This window comes from Eschrichtius robustus, chromosome 10, assembly GCF_028021215.1.
Source record: "Eschrichtius robustus isolate mEscRob2 chromosome 10, mEscRob2.pri, whole genome shotgun sequence".
Lineage (NCBI taxonomy): Eukaryota > Metazoa > Chordata > Mammalia > Artiodactyla > Eschrichtiidae > Eschrichtius > Eschrichtius robustus.
In genome coordinates this window covers 47,165,092-47,185,498 of record NC_090833.1, presented here as the reverse complement: position 1 = coordinate 47,185,498, position 20,407 = coordinate 47,165,092, and the positions used below count along the sequence as shown (strand labels likewise).

At 38.4% G+C, this 20,407-nt stretch overlaps 1 protein-coding gene across 5 annotated transcripts in view; it reads left to right on the top strand.

The window, feature by feature from the left end:
* Positions 1-20,407, top strand: part of TMC1 (transmembrane channel like 1) — a 374,801-nt gene that overhangs the window by 211,349 nt on the left and 143,045 nt on the right. For 4 of the 5 annotated variants that reach the window (XM_068553355.1, XM_068553357.1, XM_068553356.1 and 1 more), the window contains one exon: positions 9,268-9,519. The gene's annotated coding sequence lies outside the window, so the exon portion shown is untranslated. Of the gene's footprint in view, positions 1-9,267; positions 9,520-18,988; positions 19,107-20,407 lie in introns of those variants that run through there. The other variant, XM_068553359.1, reaches the window with a different exon arrangement.

Here is a 20,407-nt window from a genome sequence, read left to right as displayed (position 1 = left end):
AGGGATCAATCCAAGAAGAAGATATAACAATTGTAAATACTTATGCACCCAACATAGGAGCACCTCAATACATAAGGCAAATGCTAACAGCCATAAAAGGGGAAATCGACAGTAACACAATCATAGTAGGGGACTTTAACACCCCACTTTCACCAATGGACAGATCATCCAAAATGAAAATAAATAAGGAAACACAAGCTTTAAATGATACATTACACAAGATGGACTTAATTGATATTTTTAGGACATTCCATCCAAAAAACAACAGATTATACTTTCTTCTCAAGTGCTCATGGAACATTCTTCAAGATAGATCATATCTTGGGTCACAAATCAAGCCTTGGTAAATTTAAGAAAATTGAAATTGTATCACGTATCTTTTCCGACTGCAATCCTATGAGACTAGATATCAATTACAGGAAAAAAATCTGTAAAATATACAAACACATGGAGGCTAATACACTACTAAGTAACCAAGAGATCACTGAAGAAATCAAAGAGGAAATCAAAAAATACCTAGAAACAAATGACAATGAAAACACGATGACCAAAAACCTATGGGATGCAGCAAAAGCGGTTCTAAGAGGGAAGTTTATAGCAATACAATCCTACCTCAAGAAACAAGAAACATCTCAAATAAACAACCTCACCTTACACCTAAAGCAATTAGAGAAAGAAGGATGAAAAAACCCGGAAGTTAGCAGAAGGAAAGAAATCATAAAGATCAGATCAGAAATAAATGAAAAAGAAATGAAGGAAACAATGGCAAAGATCAATAAAACTAAAAGCTGGTTCTTTGAGAAGATAAACAAAATTGATAAACCATTAGCCAGACTCATCAAGAAAAAAAGGGAGAAGACTCAAATCAACAGAATTAGAAATGAAAAAGCAGAAGTAACAAATGACACTGCAGAAATACAATGGATCATGAGAGACTACTACAAGCAACTATATGCCAATAAAATGGACAACCTGAAAGAAAAGGACAAATTCTTGGAAAAGCACAACCTTCCAAGACTGAACCAGGAAGAAGTAGAAAATATAAACAGACCAATCACAAGCACTGAAATTGAAACTGTGATTAAAAATCTTGCGACAAACAAAAGCCCAGGACCAGATGGCTTCACAGGCAAATTCTGTCAAACATTTCGAGAAGAGCTAATATCTATCCTTCTCAAACTCTTCCAAAATATAGCAGAGGGAGGAACACTCCCAAACTCATTCTATGAGGCCACCATCACCCTGATACCAAAACCAGACAAAGGTGTCAGAAAGAAAGAAAACTACAGGCCAATATCACTGATGAACATAAATGCAAAAATCCTCAACAAAATACTAGCAAACAGAATCCAACAGCACATTAAAAGGATCATGCACCATGATCAAGTGGGGTTTATCCCAGGAATGCAAGGATTCTTCAATATACTCAAATCAATCAATGTGATAACACCAAATTAACAAATTGAAGGAGAAAAACCATATGATCATCTCAGTAGATGCAGAAAAAGCTTTTGACAAAATTCAACACCCATTTATGATAAAAACCCTCCAGAACGTAGGCGTAGAGGGAAATTACCTCAACATAATAAAGGCCATATATGACAAACCCACAGCCAACATCGTGCTCAATGGTGAAAGCCTGAAATAATTTCCACTAAGATCAGGAACAAGACAAGGTTGCCCACTCTCACCTCTATTATTCAACATAGTTTGGAAGTTTTAGCCACAGCAATCAGAGAAGACAAAGAAATAAAAGGAATCCAAATTGGAAAAGAAGTAAAGCTGTCACTGTTTGCAGATGACATGGTACTACACATAGAGAATTCTAAAGATGCTACCAGAAAACTATTATGGCTAATCAATGAATTTGGTAAAGTAGCAGGATGCAAAATTAATGCACAGAAATCTCTTGTATTCCTATGCACTAATGATGAAACATCTGAAAGAGAAATTAAGGAAACACTCCCATTTACCACTGAACAAAAAGAATAAAATACCTAGGAAAAAACCTACCTAAAGAGACGAAAGACCTGTATGCAGAAAACTATAAGACACTGATGAAAGAAATTAAAGATGATACAAACAGATGGAGAGATATACCATGTTCTTGGATTGGAAGAATCAACATTGTGAAAATGAATATACTACCCAAAGCAATCTACAGATTCAATGCAATCCCTATCAAACTACCACTGGCATTTTTCACAGAACTAGAACAAAAAATTTCACAAATTGTATGGAAACACAAGAGAACCCGAATAGCCAAAGCAATCTTGAGAAAGAAAAACGGAGCTGGAGGAATCAGACTCCCTGACTTCAGACTATACTACAAAGCTACAGTAATCAAGACAGTACGGTACGGGCACAAAAACAGAAATACAGATCAATGGAACAGGATAGAAAGCCCAGTGATAAACCCACGCATATATGGTCACCTTATTTTTGATATTGGAGGCAAGCGTATACAATGGAGAAAAGACGACCTCTTCAGTAAGTGGTGCTGGGAAAACTGGACAGCTGCATGTAAAAGATTGAAAGTAGAACGCTCCCTAACACCATACACAAAAATAAACTCAGAATGGATTAAAGACCTAAAGGTAAGACCAGACACTATAAAACTCTTAGAGGAAAACATAGGCAGAACATTCTATGACATAAATCACAGCAAGATCCTTTTTGACCCACCTCCTAGAGAAATGGAAATAAAAACAAAAATAAACAAATGGGACCTAATGAAACTTAAAAGCTTTTGCACAGCAAAGGAAAACATAAACAAGATGAAAAGACAACCCTCAGAATGGGAGAAAATATTTCCAAACAAAGCAACTGACAAAGGATTAATCTCCAAAATTTACAAGCAGCTCATGCAGCTCCATCTCACAAAAACAAACAACCCAATCCAAAAATGGGCAGAAGACCTAAATAGACATTTCTCCAAAGAAGATATACAGATTGCCAACAAACAGATGAAAGGATGCTCAACATCACTAATCATTAGAGAAATGCAAATCAAAACTACAATGAGGTAACACCTCGCACCAGTCAGAATGACCATCATCCAAAAATCTACAAACAATAAATGCTGGAGAGGGTGTGGAGAAAAGGGAACCCTCTTGCACTGTTGGTGGGAATGTAAATTGATACAGCCACTATGTTGAACAGTATGGAGGTTCCTTAAAAAACTAAAAATAGAACTACCATACGACCCAGCAATCCCACTACTGGGCATATGCCCTTAGAAAGCCGTAATTCAAAAAGAGTGATCTACCACAAAGTTCATTGCAGCTCTGTTTACAATAGCCAGGACATGGAAGCAACCTAAGTGTCCATCGACAGATGAATGGATAAAGAAGATGTGGCACATATATACAATGGAATATTACTCAGCCATATAAAGAAACGAAATTGAGTTATTTGTAGTGAGGTGGATGGACCTAGAGTCTGTCATACAGAGTGAAGTAAGTCAGAAATAGAAAAACAAATACCATGTGCTAACACATATATATGGAATCTAAAAAAAAAAAAGGTTATGAAGAACCTAGGGGCAGGACAGGAATAAAGATGCAGACGTAGAGAATGGACTTGAGAACACGGGGAGGGGGAAGGGTAAGCTGGGATGAAGTGAGAGAGTTGCATGGACATATATATACTACCAAATGTAAAATAGATAGCTAGTGGGAAGCAGCCATATAGCACAGGGAGATCAGCGCGATGCTCTGTGACCACTTAGAGGGGTGGATAGGGAGGATGGGAGGGAGACGTAAGAGGGAGGAGATATGGGGATATATGTATATGTATAGCTGATTCACTTCATTATAAAGCAGAAACTAACACATCATTGTAAAGCAATTATACTCCAATAAAGGTGTTAAAAAAAAAAAAAGAAAGAAAAATGGCCAAATTTGGTACAAGTGAATTTATCATGGACTGATGAATAAGTGACTAAAAGATTGACCTCCAAGAATCCCAAGATCTGGTCAGTGTAGATTTATAGTGATTACGTTGCACCTCAAGAGGTATTTCGATGTATTGGTATAACTAGCTGGCAATTCACCATTTAGAGAGATTCAGCCTCGGAGGGGACTCCTCCCAATCCAGAGTGCCTCACATGGTTCCAAGGAGACTGACACCATCAATTGACAATCCCGATTCAGCCAAGGAAAGCACTTTGATACAAGAGAGATTGTGCAAGTGTTTATACCAGGCATAGTAAACTCATTTTCAGCTGACTCAAAGCATAAAGCAATAGCATTTGGAGGGGCAACAGAATATATAATCAGCCACAATTTAGGGAAAAAGAAGAGAAATGACCAAGGGAGAACAGGAAAAAAACTTCAGTAGGGAAATTACCTCAAACTTCAATCTTCAAATTAATTGTATTTCAATAAGTTGCAAGTTAGAACATATTTGTGTTAAAAAGAATTAAAAAACTAGATAGAAGAAAGTGAAACTGCAGTTAAAAACTGAAAGAATAGGAGACCTGTCATATCTTTTTATTCTGGAGTGAGTTGATGGACTCTTTAGCCAGACTGAGGAGAGCAAAGGGGCTTATCACTAGTGTTCCCTCCTATCCTAACTTTGAATCCAGAAAGCACAACTGGAGAGCTTTTTTTGTGCCCCAACTCAGTGCTCTGTTTTCTCATCTTATCAGACTTGAGTTCTGATCTAATTTCCTTTGGATGTTGGCTGAACTGAGGATGCAATAAAAAACAAAAACAAAGTTCTCACAGAAAGAAACCAGTGGTTGCCAGGCACTGGGGGAGAGTGACATGGGGAGTGACTGTTTAATGGTAGGGTCTCTTTTTGGGATGATGAAAATGTTTTGAAACTAGATAGTGGTGATGGTTGCAAAGCATTTGAATGTACTAAATGCCATAAATTTTACACTTTTTAATGGTTAAAACAGTGTATTTTATGTTAGTGAGTTTTACAGTAAAAAAAAAAAATTAACGCCTCAAATGCAGTGCACGGGGGGGAATGATCTGGGGAAGAATGGGGAGGTGCTGGCATCATGGAAGCCAAAGGGAGTTAGAGAGTGAGGAGCTCCAGGGACTGAGCTAGAATCAGTGGGACTTCGGGCTCAGAAATGAGTCCTGATTTTCTTTGGTGAACCCAGTTTTAGTTCTTTCTTAGCACTACTTCAGCATCTAATTCAGTTTACCCAAGATTCATACGGAAGTCATAAGTGGGCTAACAGTCTAATGCAGGTTGTAGATTTTTTCCCCTAGTATCTTTTGTTTTATTTTATCATTTAATTTAATTTATTTTATTTTGTATAAATGTCTTTAGATGGGGTAAGCTTTCTCCAATTTTGTATGTCCCCCATGGATCCCTACTATTTTAAATTATTCCAGTTTCATTTATTTATGATAACATACCTGGTCCATGAAAGCATTTGTGTTTGCACCCCCGATATTTAAGGAACTTACACATATAAAGCACAATGCTAGAAATACTGATAATTACTCCAAATGGGCTTTTGCTTCACGGAGTCTTCTTAAAATGAAGACGCATGTAAATGGTTTATTACAACGTAGGCAAGATAGTCATTTTCCTCATTAGTATAGTGGTGAGTATCCCTGCCTGTCACAGCATAGGCAGGATAAGTGCCCAAATGGTAATAAAAATTAAGTGCATTGGGAACAAAGACAAATGCAAAGAACATGTAATATCTGATTCCCTTCCACTTTCGATCATTGCATTGAGATTTTATTGCAATGAATGCAGTTAAAGACAAATGGTATTTGTTAAGAAGCTGGAAAGAAATACCATCAAATCTGTAATTAATAGTCATCAGGGCATAACTTTATTGTAGCACATTTATAGCTCGGGAATGAGGAGTTGTACTTACATCGTTAATGAAAACAACTTTGGCATATATATGGAAAATATATACACTTGGATTCTTAGCAGTTTAACAGCAATGCTCTCGGGAAATAAAGCTACTATGTATTGACTCCTCCTGGGTGTTTTATATATGTCATTACTGATCCTCATAACAAACCTGCAAGTTAGTGTATGAGAACCTTGACATTAGTGAGGAGACATCCTAAATATGTCCCAAGCCCTCAATTTCAAAATGTGGACATGGACCTTGGCTTTCCTGAATCACATTTTTTTCAAGAATCAGATGTCATTTGTGGATAGTCTCATGTTTCATTAAAAATTTTTTTCCAACTTTAGAATCTTAGTTTTATCTCTGCTTTGCTAGCTATTTTAACAAACAAACAAAAAACCCACAAAATCACCTTAGAGAAAGACTCCACAAAAAAATGAGTGGAGAACAGGAGCTGGCTAAACTGGGCAGTCAGCTAAGATCACTCACTGTGTAAGGATTTGTTCCAACACATCAACCTCCTAGAACTGCCCAGAGTGTGCTTGTTCTTCATATATTCATATTCTGCTGGAATGAACATAAATTTGCACAGCTTTATGGAAAAGTTTTATTATTATTATTATTATATATCCAAAGTTGTTTAAATGTTTGAGTCTTTGGACTCAGTAATTTATCCTAAGGAAAATAATAAGATATCCATAAAGATTTATGTGAATGTTGATAATAGTTACAAGAGTGAAAACTTACAAGGTGCCAGTTACCAGTTTATTGTCTCTGAGCTCCAAATTCACCCTTCTTTGTCTTCCTTTGTGTTACTCTAGCTAAGTCCTATAAACATTTCTTTTGCCAGCTGGCGGGATATTCATTTCATCAGTAGAGGGCACTGGGTGCAGTAGTTGCAAGAAAACACTTCTCTTCCAGGTTCCAGCCCTCCGTATACATTCTGAGCCCCACAGCCATAAGCAGGAGCTTGAGCTGCACCCTCAGGCCATCTCTGCCTATCTGCAGCCACTTGAGAGCAGCTTCAGCTGTCTGCACCCACAAGCAATGCTGGCCACTTCAACAGACACACTCTGGCCCGCCCACACCAACCAGCAAAGGCAGGTCACTCCTGCAGACCAGCTCCTGCCTACCAGCTCCTGCCTATCCACACCCAGCAGCAGTGATGAACTGTTTTTACAGATCAGTGCCAGCCTGTGCCCTCAGCCAAGTTTTTCTTTTTTTTGCCACTGCAGGCTACCTGTGGTAGCGACTCCCTCTTTGAAGAGGTTTGAATCTCAGCCTTGGGGCCCAGAGGGCTTCTCCTAGTCCTTTATTGTCCCTATTCCTCAGGCTAGAGGTAGTACCTGCTTTTTTTTTTTTAATTGGAGCATAGTTGATTAACAATGTCGTGTTAGTTTCAGGTGTACAGCAAAGTGATTCAGTTATACATATACATGTATCTATTCTTTTTCAAATTCTTTTCCCATTTAGGTTATTACAGGATATTAAGAGCGTTCCCTGTGCTATACAGTAGGTCCTGTTGGTAATCTGTTTTAAATATAGCAGTGTGTACTTGTCAATCCCAAACTCCCAATCTATCCCTCCCTTCAACCCTTCCCCCCCCCCCGTAACCGTAAGTTGTTCTCTAAGTCTGTGAGTCTGTTTCTGTTTTATAAATAAGTTCATTTGTATCTTTTTTTTAGATTCTGCATATAAGTGATATCATATGATATTTGTTTTTCTCTGACTTACTTCACTTAGTATGATAATCTCCAGGTCTATCCATGTTGCTGCAAATGGCACTATTTCATTCTTTTTAATGGCTGAGTGATATTCCTTTGCATATATGTACCACATCTTCTTTATCCATTCATCTGTCGATGGACACTTAGGTTGTTTCCATGTCTTGGCTATTGTAAACAGTGCTGCAATGAACATTGGGGTGCATGTATCCTTTTGAACCATGTTTTTTTCTGGATATATGCCCAGGAGTGGGATTGCTAGATCATATGGTCGCTCTATTTTTAGTTGCTTAAGGAGCCTCCATACTGTTCTCCATAGTAACTGTACCAATTTACATTCCCACCAACAGTGTAGGAGGGTTCCCTTTTCTTCACACCCTCTCCAGCATTTATTGTTTGTAGATTTTTTTAATGATGGCCATTCTGACTGGTATGAGGTGATATCTCATTATAGTTTTGATTTGCATTTCTCTAATAATTAGCAATGTTGAACATCTTTTCATGTGCCTCTTGGCCATCTGTATGTCTTCTCTGGAGAAATGTCTATTTAATGTCTTCTGCCCATTTTTTGATTGGGTTGTTTTTTTTTTTTTTGATATTGAGCTGCATGAGCTGTTTGTAAATTTTGAAGACTAATCCCTTGTAGGTTACGACGTTTGCAAATATTTTCTCCCATTCTGTGGGTTGTCTTTTTGTTTTGTTTATGGTTTCCTTTGCTCTGCAAAAGCTTTTGAGTTTAATTATGTCCCATTTCTTTATTTTTGTTTTTATTTTGTTTATTTTATTATTTTCCTTTATTTTGTTCCTGGTGGGCTTTGATTGAAGGGCACTGACAGCTCCCAATATTATTCCATTTTATGGATGTATCCTCGTTTATTTCACTAATCCTTTATTGTTGAGCTTTTAAGTTCTATATCAGTCAAGGTCCAGTTGGGAGACAGACACCACAACAGTTATTTGAACAGGGAAAAATTAATACCCCCCCAAAATAACTACTAAAAGAGGTAAAAGTGGGCTTTAAGAGGTCCAACTATCACAAATTAAAAGAGCAGGTAATTTAAAGTTAGAGCCCCCTTAGAGGCCAGTCTTACCTCTTTTAGTAGTTTTTTTTTTGGGGGTATTAATTTTTCCCTGTTCAAATAACTGTTGTGGTTTCTGTCTCCCAACTGGACCTTGACTGACATAGAAGTTAAAAGCTCAACAATAAAGGATTAGTTAAATAAACGAGGATACATCCATAAAATGGAATAATATTGGGAGCTGTCAGTGCCCTTCAGTCAAAGCCCACCAGGAACACAGTTGTAGCTAAACAAGTTGCATTTGTTACTTTGTAGAAAGGGAGAATGCATATCACGGGAAACCACAGGATGTTTCAGTAGGAATGTGTTAGAAAGAACTCATTATAGGATTTGGGATTTGGTTGGGTGATTTGGGGGAAGGTTTAAGAAAGAAATTTGGTCTAGACTGTGTGTTGTCAGAATGTGGGGGTAATTCTATGGTTGGACATTTTGCAGTTGCCATAGTGATGTGTCTTTTGTCTGTACTTACACAAAGTTATGAAGAGGCCTTTATTTATTTCATCCTGTCATGATCCCAGAGTAACCTTGTCTAAGGTTGGTATTCTGTGAGATTGTTTGTGTCCAATAGGAGACTAACATGGCCTTGCTCTGAATGTTAGATCGGTTCTGAACATGGGTTCTTTTTCAGAGCTTTCAGCTATCATGTAAGAAGTCTGCCTGCCCTGGGGCCACCACATGGAGTGACCACATACTTACATATAGAGAGAGATGCCCCAGAGTTCAAGTCTCCAGCTATTGAAGGCTTCCATCCTGGGTAACAGACAATTGAATGAAGAAGACTTTGAGATGCTGTCAGCCCCAACCATTGTCTGACCACAACTACGTGAGGGACCTGCCTGCAGTCAGAACTACCAGCTGAGCCAAGCTGACCTCCAGACTTGTGAGTAAAATAAATAATTACCATTGATTTGAGTTACTATTTGGGGGTGGTTTGTTTTACAGTAATAGATAACTGATACAATGTCTGATAGGCAGTTAGCTCTATAGTTCTGGAGCTCAGGAGAGAGATCAGACATGGTGGTACAGATCAGGAAGTCCTTTAGCAAGGAGAAAGCACTTGAAGTCATAGATGAAGTCATCAGGGAGATAATGTACATTGAGAAGAAAAAAGAGAACCCACAGTGGCACCTTTAGCAATAACACTGAAGCGATCAAGACGAAAGAAGAATTTGCAAGGAGACTGAGAAGGAGTTATCAGATGACATCCAAGAGAGCTGAATGTTAAGGAAGTCAAGAATGAGAGTATGAAGAAAGAGGGCATTTTCCACAGAGTCAAATACTGTAGAGGGAGATCAAGTAAGACAAAGACTGAAAAGTGTTCTTTGGATTGAGCAACAGTGAGTTTACCTTGTTGGTAAAAGTAGTTTCAGGGAAACTAGGGGCTAGGCAGTGATGGGGGCAGATGCCAGATTGCAGAGATAAGGAGAGAGGAGAAGATGAGAAGGACACCAAATCCCATGCTGTTTTACTGCATCATGCTGACTTTCTGCATACTGTTCGTCTGTATATAATTTTTTCTACAATTCAGTAACCCATAAAACAATCACATCATGTCATGAACCTTACAATTCCACAAAAGCATGGGTATATCATGTCCTGGTATATATTTAGTGTCATACTTTAACCTGCAGTTTCCAGTTATAAATGCATTACTCTGTGTGTTTGTCTGTCATTATAATCACTTTAAATCTCTCATTGTTTATTTCTCTTGAAAGTAAAATAGCTCATCATTTAAAATAGTACTCAGTGTTCAGTGTTCATTGGTGCCTTGTAATTACTTCAGAAAAACAATCTCAGTTTACAAGTTATAAACTCCTGAAGGATCTCTGCAGGAGGAATAGCTTACTTTCACCAGAAAAGTCTAGGGAAAATTATTCTAGTCATAGCCTGATAATTCATTGGCCTGATTGTCAGAGCTCCCATGACAGTTCACTCTCTTGGGAGGCTGGTGTGGGGCTCTGCTTATCCAAGGGGGAGGTCAAGGCCTCCTTGGCAACAGGGAATGAGTTGCCAGGGGGTTGTGGAAAGAAATTCTTTTCAATTCAACCTGTAAGTAGATCTGGACATAATGGCTGCATTTGGCTCCTCTAAGTCTCTCTTTCCCCCTTCTTTTCAGGGCAAATCTTATCCCTAACTCTTTCATTATTTGCTTGTGGTTTCCTTGCCAAAGATGCGTGGAGGTTAAGCACTATGATGAGGATGGGAGTAAGGCTTTTTGAATGAAGAGTTTACGTTTCAAAGGACTTGAAATTTATATTTCAAATGTCACTTCCCAATGAGCCTTTACACATAAACAAAACACGATGAACAGACTTGGAAGGTGAGGAATAGCATGCATGTTTGACTCCTGTTGCATTCCTGGGCTATACTGGCTGTAACATTTTTTTATAGAGTCTATAGTTACCTTGTAAATATCACCATCGAGTATATTATATTTTAAAACATTCTTTTGTTAGGTGTAAAAGTTTAAAAGGTACTATTATCTTTAAACATCTGGTTTTGGCATTTTTTCATATTTTAAGATATTAGAAGCCTCTAAAATGGAAATTCTGTGGGCATTTCTCAACATTTGAGAAGCCCTGCCTGGGGCAATAACTTTGACCCTGTGTGGAAAGGTGTGGAGGATAATTCTGTGAGTGCTCAGAGGGGTTTGAAAAGTTAGAAACGAACGCTTGTGCATTGAGCACGTTTTGTTGTGCTTAGCACCATACTAGGGGCTACACATTCTACATTTAATCATGGAGAATTGCCTGGAATGAGGCCTGAGAACACAAAGTCCTGGAGGAGATGATTTGAGCTGTCAGCAGAAGGGAAACTGCAGTATGTGGGACTTAAAAACAGCTTGCATGGGGTATGGGATAAGGGTAGAGGGAAAAAATTCTTGGCAAATTTATTCTGCACAAATACTTGTGTCATCCTCATTTGTGTAGACTTTGTGACTTTTTCCCTGGGTTCATCTGGTTGGCAGATGGATGTAAATGCCTTTTAGCCTCAAGGAAGGCACACAGAAGGCACGTACGAATCTTGGCTGTGCGATAAACAGAAGCTGAGCTTCAGAGAACTTCTGGTATGTGTGCGTGTTTGTGTGCACGCGAGCATGTGTGCACGCGCTGGGGCTGAACGTACCACTGGTTTAAATCTGATTTTCAACTGGGAAGATTTCACGTACTTCTTTAGTGTGGCCCAAGAGAATATAATTTTGGCAATGAAAAGTAGAGCATGTTCCAAAAGTTCTTTTCTTTTGCCATCAGGGATAGCAGTACTTTTATTTATAGTAATTTCAGGTCCCCAAATACCTTCAGCAGTATTAGTGGAGCAAACAACAAAAAAAATTATGCAGCAGATGATTAGATCATGTGATATTTTACAGAGTACTTTATTCTCTTGCCTTTGGAAAATACAGGCTTTCTTTTCTCAACTGTGGTTATAGCTAATTCTTTTTTTTTTAAACATCTCTATTGGAGTATCATTGCTTTACAATGGTGTGTTAGTTTCTGCTTTATAAGAAAGTGAATCAGCTATACATACACACATATCCCCATATCTCCTCCCTCTTGCATCTCCCTCCCACCCTCCCTCTCCCCCCGAGCTGATCTCCCTGTGCTATGTGGCTGCTTCCCACTAGCTATCCATTTTACATTTGGTAGTGTATATAAGTCCATGCCACTCTCTCACTTCATCCCAGCTTACCCTTCCCTCTCCGCATGTCCTCAAGTCCATTCTCTACGTCTGCGTCTTTATTCCTGTCCTGCCCCTAGGTTCTTCGTAACCTTTTTTTTTTTTTTAGATTCCATATATATGTGTTAGCATACGGTATTTGCTTTTCTCTTTCTGACTTACTTCACTCTGTATGACAGACTCTAGGTCCATCCACCTCACTACAAATAACTCAGTTTTGTTTCTTTTTATGGCAGAGTAATATTCCATTGTATATATGTGCCACATCTTCTTTATCCATTCATCTGTCGATGGACACTTCGGTTGCTTCCATGTCCTGGCTATTGTACATAGAGCTGCAGTGAACATTGTGGTACATGACTCTTTTTGAATTGTGGTTTTCTCAGGGTATATGCCCAGTAGTGGGATTGCTGGGTCGTATGGTAGTTCTATTTTTAATTTTTTAAGGAACCTCCATACTGTTCAACATAGTGGCTGTATCAGTTTACATTCCCACCAACAGTGCAAGAGGGTTCCCTTTTCTCCACACCCTCTCCAGCATTTATTGTGTGTAGATTTTTTGATGATGGCCATTCTGACTGGTGTGAGGTGATATCTCCTTGTAGTTTTGATTTGCATTTCTCTAATGATTGTGATGTTGAGCATCCTTTCATGTGTTTGTTGTCAATCTGTATATCTTCTTTGGAGAAATGTCTGTGTAGGTCTTCTGCCCATTTTTGGATTGGGTTATTTGTTCTTTTCATATGGAGCTGCATGAGCTGCTTGTATATTTTGGAGATTAATCCTTTGTCAGTTGCTTTGTTTGCAAATATTTTCTCCCATTCTGAGGGTTGTCTTTTCATCTTGTTTATGTTTTCCTTTGCTGTGCAAAAGCTTTTAAGTTTCATTAGGTCCCATTTGTTTATTTTGTTTTTATTTCCATTTCTCTAGGAGGTGGGTCAATAAGGATCTTGCTGTGATTTATGTCATAGAATGTTCTGCCTATGTTTTCCTCTAAGAGTTTTATAGTGTCTGGTCTTACCTTTAGGTCTTTAATCCATTTTGAGTTCATTTTTGTGTATGGTGTTAGGGAGCTTTCTAATTTCATTCTTTTACATGTAGCTGTCCAGTTTTCCCAGCACCACTTATTGAAGAGGCCGTCTTTTCTCCATTGTATCCTCTTGCCTCCTTTATCAAAAATAAGGTGACCATATATGCGTGGGTTTATCTCTGGGCTTTCTATCCTGTTCCATTGATCTGTATTTCTGTTTTTGTGCCTGTACCATGCTGTCTTGATTACTGTAGCTTTGTAGCATAGTCTGAAGTCAGGGAGCCTTAATCCTCCAGCTCCATTTTTCTTTCTCAAGATTGCTTTGGCTATTTGGGGTCTTTTGTGTTTCCATACAAATTGTGAAATTTTTTGTTCTAGTTCTGTGAAAAATGCCAGTGGTAGTTTGATAGGGATTGCATTGAATCTGTAGATTGCTTTGGGTAGTATAATCATTTTCACAATGTTGATTCTTCCAATCCAAGAACATGGTATATCTCTCCATCTGTTTGTATCATCTTTAATTTCTTTCATCAGTGTCTTATAGTTTTCTGCATACAGGTCTTTCGTCTCCTTAGGTAGGTTTTTTCCTAGGTATTTTATTCTTTTTGTTCAATGGTAAATGGGAGTGTTTCCTTAATTTCTCCTTCAGATGTTTCATCATTAGTGCATAGGAATGCAAGAGATTTCTGTGCATTAATTTTGTATCCTGCTACTTTACCAAATTCATTGATTAGCTCTAGTAGTTTTCTGGTAGAGTCTTTTGGATTCTCTATGTATAGTATCATGTCATCTGCAAACAGTGACAGTTTTACTTCTTCTTTTCCGATTTGGATTCTTTTTATTTCTTTTTCTTCTCTGATTGTTGTGGCTAAAACTTCTAAAACTATGTTGAATAATAGTGGTGAGAGTGGGCAACCTTTTCTTGTTCCAGATCTTAGTGGACATGGTTTCAGCTTTTCACCATTGAGAATGATGTTGCCTGTGGATTTGTCATATATGGCCTTTATTATGTTGAGGTAAGTTCCCTCTATGCCTACTTTCTGGAGGGTTTTTATCATAAATGGGTGTTGAATTTTGTCAAAAGCTTTTTCTGCATCTATTGAGATGATCATACGGTTTTTATCCTTCAGTTTGTTAATATGGTGTATCACATTGATTGATTTGCGTATATTGAAGAATCCTTGCATTCCTGGGATAAACTCCACTTGATCATAATGTATGATCCTTTTAATGTGCTGTTGGATTCTGTTTGTTAGTATTTTGTTGAGGATTTTTGCATTTATGTTCATAAGTGATATTGGCCTGTAATTTTCTTTCTTTATGACATCTTTGTCTGGTTTTGGTGTCAAGGTGATGGTGGCCTCATAGAATGAGTTTGGGAGTGTTCCTCCCTCTGCTATATTTTGGAAGAGTTTGAGAAGGATGGGTGTTAGCTCTTCTCTAAATATTTGATAGAATTCGCCTGTGAAGCCATCTGCTCCTAGGTTTTTGTTTTTTGGAAGATTTTTAATCACTGTCTCAGTTTCAGTGCGTGTGATTGGTCTGTTTATATTTTCTATTTCTTCCTGATATAATTTTTTTCTAAGATTTATTTAAAAGGAATATTCTTGCCTGTGCAACAAGAATATGGACAGTACAATTGACCTTGTCTCTTAGTCTTGATGATTCAAAGAAAAATACATACATAAGAGTCAAATCCTTTGAATTTGTTAATATTTATTATAATGGAAATATACATGGAATGGAAATATACATGAAATGAAGCTATATTGGAAACATACAGCAGTAACTAGAAAAATGTCTGTTATTTATTGAGCAACTACTATATACTACATTCTTTCATATACTCATTACCTAATTTATATTCAAATAATCCTATTAAGGTATGTTTTATGATCACCATTTGTTTCAGTTGTGTCTCAAAAATATTAGGTAATTACTCCAAGGACTCTGAATAGCGAAGCTGGGAGTTTGAACCTAAGTTCGGCCAACTCTGAAGTTTATATTCTTTCCACTCAAACATGCTGCCCCTTAAAGTCATGGCAATTACTGGGAATGACACTCAGTTCTATCACTAGGAAAGCAACTGTGTTTATTAGTCAATACTGTTCATATTCAAAGAACCATTTACTGAACTTCTACTTTCTTCTAGACATGATGATAAATGATGTGGAATCTAGAGATCAAAGATAAGGTGTCCCTGCCTTCACAGAACCCACAGGTTAGTGGGAAAGTCTAGAAAGAATATTAATGATTATGGTGCAGGATGTTAGACATTATGAGAAATGTAACAGTAAGCTACTACTAGAGCCTGGGAAAGGCCACAGGCTCTGTGTGCATGTGTGGTGTGTGTGGTGTGTTTGACTGAGGTAAGATAAAGGACATTCAAACGGAACAGCATGTGCAAAGTCAAGTGATGGAGAACATATGGCTTATATGAGAAACTGCAAATTGTTTGGTTTACCTGGAACATAGTGGTAATGGGTGGCAGAGTGATGGGAAATGAGAATAAAAGGCTTTGAGAGGGACTTCCCTGGCGGACCAGTGGTTAAGACTTTGCGTTTCCACTGCAGGGGGGCACGGGTTTGATCCCTGGTAGGGGAACTAAGATCCCCCGTGCTGCATGGCCAAAAGAAAAGGCTTTGAGAATGGTGAAATCAGGAATTTTACTTTTTGTAATGACCATAAACTTTCAAAATTGTCTTGATAAGATAAATATTTTCCTTCCTATCTTGTGAAGACACACTTTACTATCATAGTATTTTCCCAAAGAGGAAATGCAATTAGCACACAAGTATATGGGAAAAATAGTCTTATCGGTAATCAAAGTAAAGAAAAAAAGTTAACCCAACCAAAGAATGAAACTAATAAAAATATCCAGTATTGATAAGGATAGGATGAGCTAGGCATATTTGTATTTTGCTGATTGTTCTATAAACTGGTCCAACACTTTTGTAAAGTTAAATATATATTAAGATATTTTAAATGTTTATGCCCTTTGAATCAATGGCACTAGTTTTGGAACTCTGTAATAAGAGAGTTATTATAAATATTTATTGCAAGTTTCTTTAATGGCGAATCATTAGAATCAGCCTAAGTTGCCATAGTACATCACTTTGATGCAACTTAAAGTACCATTAAAAATTATGTTTATGAATAACATATAAAATGCATTTAACACAATTCTAGCTAAAAAAGTAGGATACTGAAATTGTATATATACATATATACACACACACACACGTATATATCCCTTCTCCCACTCCCCTACACCATATAAAACTATGCATTTTGTGGGTGTGTGTATATATATATATATATACACACACACATACACACACACACACACACACATTTGTATCCCCGTCTTCCACTCCCCTAACACCCAATAAAAGTATACATTAAAAAAGAAACTGGAAATAAATCCACAGAATGTTAATGGTGGTAGTTGGGTTTTAGTGATAGGACTATGGGGAATTTTTTCTTCTTACTTTTATGCATTTTCCATATATTCTTTAATGATTGTTTAACTGTCAGAGATAGTACTAAATATTTTGTTAATGAATAGGAAAAGATGCTTGTAGAGTTCAGTTTTATTTTTTTGTTTCCTGTTGTCTGGTAAACTATTCTCAGATAGACCTGGCCAGCAAGGGAATAATTCTTTTAAAAAATTCCCAGTATTGGCAAACTTTCTCTTGGAATAGCTCTGCTGAACTCAAATGAGATCTTTTCTCCCCAAGCTACTCGCCCTTCTGTTTTTCTGGAAAGATGGAATTCATGAAAAATTACAATCTACAGTCTACAAATTGCTATGTACTACAAGGTCTACTAAACAGTATGGCAGGGCTTCCCTGGTGGCGCAGTGGTTGAGAATCTGCCTGCCAAGGCAGGGGACACGGGTTCAAGCCCTGGTCTGGGAAGATCCCACATGCCGCGGAGCAACTAGGCCCGTGAGCCACAATTACTGAGCCTGCGCGTCTGGAGCCTGTGCTCCGCAACGAGAGGCCGCGATAGTGAGAGGCCCGCGCACCGCGATGAAGAGTGGCCCCCGCTTGCCACAACTAGAGAAAGCCCTCGCACAGACACGAAGACCCAACACAACCATAAATAAATAAATTTAAAAAAAAATCTTCCTGAAAATGTTCCTCTTAAAAAAACCAAAAAAACAAAACAAAACAGTATGACATTTTATTTTGAGAACTATATCTCCCAGGCTACAATGCCCCATAGCTAGTCTCACATCAACTGCAACCTTCCTCAACAGTCGTTTTCTCAAAGCTCCTATCTCTTTAGAAAGTAAGTTGTTAGGGAGAGCAGGTGGCTCTGAAAACATCAGCCATCCACACACTCTACCTCTTTGAGAATAGTGAATCTGAACAAGTGTCTCCTTGTCAAGGATGAACAATCACAAAAGACATTAATGAAGCCCATAAAAATAAGAGCAGGGTGTAAGAAAACATGACCATTATGAAATAGCACAAAGCTACGAGGAAAGAACAAGCCGGGATGAGAAGGTACCAAGTGAGACTGAAAGAGATATGGGAGAGATAGTAAAGAGTGACAAGGAACTAAAGCAATGCAAAAAGGATAAAACGTTCATGCCGAGGGAGTAAAGAGCACAGTCAATGATGCATATACTCACATGGAAAACAAACTTGAGAAATTTTTGCAGAATATAGAGTAAAAGGACAAGAAGATGGAAAAGGAAAAGGTCATGGGTATAGAGGGCAAAGAATGGGGCTTCCCTGGTGGCGCAGTGGTTGGGAGTCTGCCTGCCAGTGCAGGGGACACGGGTTCGAGCCCTGGTCTGGGAGGATCCCACATGCCGCGGAGCGGCTGGGCCCGTGAGCCACGGCTGCCGAGCCTGCGCGTCTGGAGCCTGTGCTCCGCAACGGGGGAGGCCGCGATAGTGAGAGGCCCGCGCACCGCGATGAAGAGTGGCCCCCGCTTGCCGCGGCTGGAGAGGGCCCTCGCACAGAAACGAGGACCCAGCACAGCCAAAAATAATAAATAAATAAATAAATAGAGGGCAAAGAATGGAGTTTAAGCTAAAGCTAAAAACTTTAAGTACTCCTAAGGAACCAACAAAGATAACATAAACAGAATAAATATTAAAAATGTAATGGAATAAAATGACCGTGTTGAAAGAAGTCAAAGTATGTAGATTGAAAAGGCTCACAGATTCTAGTAAAAAGCATTCAGAACAAACAACCCCCCCCCCCACAAAAGAAATACTGCAAAGTCCATTCTTACAAATACATTAATTATTAGGATTTAAAAAAATAAGTGCTCAGGAAGTAGAAAAAAGTTTGCCAATAAAAAGAACTAAAATTAAACTCTTTCTTATGTAACTCTAAATTCCAGAAGAACTTGGAGACATATCTGCAAGCTTTGCAAGAGGCTGGATTAAAATGTGGATATTCGGGACTTCCCTGGTGGCACAATGGGTAAGAATCTGCCTGCCAGTGCAGGGGACACGGGTTCGATCCCTGGTCCAGGAGGATCCCACATGCCACGGAGCAACTAAGCCCATGCGCCACAACTACTGAGCCTGCGCTTTGGAGCCCACAAGCCACAACTGCTGAGGCCCACGTGCCTAGAGCCCATGCTCTGCAACAAGAAAAGCCACCGCAATGAGAAGCCCACGCACTGCAACGAAGAGTAGCCCACGCTTGCTGCAACCAGAGAAAGCCCGCATGCCGCAACGAAGACCCAATGCAGCCAAAAAAAATTTTTTTAAAGTAGATATTCAAAATTAGGTAAGCACACTTTCATTGACAAAGGTGGTAGAAAGATGTACTTTTAGAAGTAGAAGCTCTCTACTCCTATATACTTTTCTGCAAAATATAAGATAAAATATAAATAAAATAAAATGGGCTTGACAGTGTACATTAATCACTGAGAGATGATTCAAAAACATAATTTAATAACAAGAATGTTAGCATTTAAAGGATGTGTAGAATTTTTCCTTATCCAATTTGCTCAGCAAATCTGTGGATGTATAATAACTTGATGTATTTTGTTGCTTAAAGGGAAAGCTTGGCCTTACCTTTTCTGTTTTTGCTCTTTTCATGGTACAGGAAATATATTTTTGCTAACCAGTTATTCACTTCATGTTTAAAGTGGCCTTTGTTACCCTTTTGGATAGCTGTTGTGTTAGGTCAAAGGTAGTTTCCTGCCACATGCCTAGGCCACTTTTAAATGATGTGGCACTGCCCTCAGCTCCTACTGTGGGGACCACATGCTTTGTCCTACTCGGGTGCAGCCAAAATTGGACCATGTTGGGCACCTGACCCATGACCATCAAATTATAGGTGATTAAAAGAATGGGAGCTGAGTCAGACTGTCTAGGTCCAAATCCAAGGTTTGCCACTTGACTTTGATCTTCATTTTCTTCTTTCATAAAATGAGCTTAATGATTATTCCTATTTGATTTGTTTGAAGTAAGGATTTAGAGTTAATCCATATGCTGTTTGGTACATGATACCTAATCCTGTTGCATGTTATAGTTATTATTATTATTATTTGAAAAGATAGGGTAAGTCAATCAAATTCTCTCTCCTCTTTTGAATTTGATTTGGGAAAATCAGAATCAGGCAGCTAGCAATGGGAATAAGAGTTTAAATCATGCATAGAGAGGAGCTATGAGATAGAGTTGCCAGGGGTGATGGCAATCTGGAGTTTGGAGATAGGGGAAACTATGATTAAGCAGATTGTGTCTTTAGGCAAATCTGATATAAACCCAGACAGAGTTACATCACCTCACTGAATGCATGCCCTACAACAGTTGTTTTTAGCACATATACATTCACCCCTTAGAGACAGTTTCTCTCTTCTATGACTGCTGGCCCTTTCAGCGTCACTAAATAGGGTAGCTCCCTGTTATGGACTGAATGTTTGTATTCCCAGAAAATTCATATGCTGAAATCCTCATAATGTGATGATATTAGGAGGTGGGTGGGAGGGCCTTTGGATGGTGATTAGATCATCAGGGTAGAACCTCATGAATGGGATTACTGCCTTTATAAAAGAGACTACAGAGAGGTCTCAAGTCCTCTTT